This window comes from Dromiciops gliroides, chromosome 3 (assembly GCF_019393635.1).
Source record: "Dromiciops gliroides isolate mDroGli1 chromosome 3, mDroGli1.pri, whole genome shotgun sequence".
Taxonomy (NCBI): Eukaryota; Metazoa; Chordata; class Mammalia; order Microbiotheria; family Microbiotheriidae; genus Dromiciops; species Dromiciops gliroides.
In genome coordinates, this window is record NC_057863.1 from 583,355,959 (window position 1) to 583,357,761 (window position 1,803).

Below are 1,803 nucleotides of genomic sequence, written 5' to 3' on the forward strand. Positions count from 1 at the left end.
AAGTACTGAAAAAGAAAGAACCTTGTTCTTACTGTCAACAAAGACTTATCCTCTAAACTTGAGTCTCCTCCTCTGTAAAATGTGGAAAATAATACCTTACTGTACCACCCTCATAGAATTATTGGGAGGATCAAATGAAACAATGTATGGACATGTGCAAACTTTGAAATCATGTAAATATATCTATTAATATTCTTTTAATTATTACATACCTATCACTGGAAGTCTGGATGTTTCCCAGCTAGGAATGACTGGAAGTTAAGGGAGGATTCCAAACAATCTAGATAATACCGCCTTTCCTTAATTATATGGAGTCAGGAAATCATATTACAGCCAGGAACTAGACTAGATAGTTTCTGAGATCTCTTCCAGCTCTGAGTTTCTCTGTGTCTACAGCACACAAAACTCTTGTGTGTATAAAATTAAATAATGTGTCAATTCTTCCTCCAGATCATCTTCCCTCTTCCTTCCACTCACATATACTACCCTCAAGGTTCAATCCCTTTTCACCTGGAACATTATAATACTTGGTTGTTTTGCCCTGTTATTTTATCTGATCCCAGTTTCTTCCCATTTCTAATCCATTCTATACAAAATGACTTGCAAAACACTTTGCCTACATAAGGTTGAACATGTCATTTGCCTTTTCCAAAATATTAAATATTTCCCTATTGCTTGGAGGATAAAACACAGAATCTTGAGCTTGGCATTTAAATCTCCTCATAGTCTGAATCCAATTTAGCTTTTCAGATTAAATTGACATTAATTTTACTTGTTCATTCTCAAATAGCCAAATTGTCTTTCTTGGACTCCATCTCCCACCACCATGATTTTGCATAGATCATCCATTATTCCCAAAATGTACTCTCTACTCACTTCTTAGAATCCTTAGAATCCTTCAAGGCTTAACTCATATAATGCCTCACCACCTCTTTCGAGAAGCCTTTTCTGATCTCTCTTGTTATGGCTCTGTCCCTCCAGTTCTCTTATATATACTTATCTGTATCTCCCCAAGAGAATTTAAAGTTCATTAAGAAGAGGGACTATTTTTCATCTCTTTCTTTGTTTTTACAACCTAAAACAGTGACTTTGCAAGTCTATCACAATGGAATTGAAGATAGAATATGTGTGTCCAATCCCCAGCTCTGCTGCTTACAAACTGTGAAACATTGGGTAAGTCACTTAACAATTCTTGACTTCAGTTTACCCTTCTGTAAAATAAAGTGTTGGACTAAATACTTTAAGGCACCTTCTGGCTCTGAACATGTGAAATCTAATAGATATTTCATAAATACTTGTATACTCACTGTAAATGTGACTTATATAGTATAGTGAAAGGAACCCTAACCACACTTTGATTCAGAAGGCTTGTGTTTATATAGTTGTGTGACCTTGTGCAAGTCTTTTAAACTTGCCAAGCCTTAGCTTCCTCGTCTGTTAAAGGGGGCTAGTAATAATTATATTGCTTCCCTCATAAAATTGTTGTAAAGATTAATAAGGGTCAAATCACATGATTTATATATGTAGAGTACTTTGTACTTTATACATCGTAACAATACACCATCTAAATATCATGCACTAACATTAGCATGGTATCTTAGAGAATCCTTGATTTCCTTCCAAATTCAGCTCAAATGTTGTCTCCTACAGGAAACCTATCTCACCCCACCACCCAAAGATGCTAGTGTTTCCCCTCTCCAATTATATGCATTTTGTGCATTTTTGTATGTATATATGTTTCTGCATATATGTATGTGTCCACACACATATATACACACATATATACATATACATACATATATA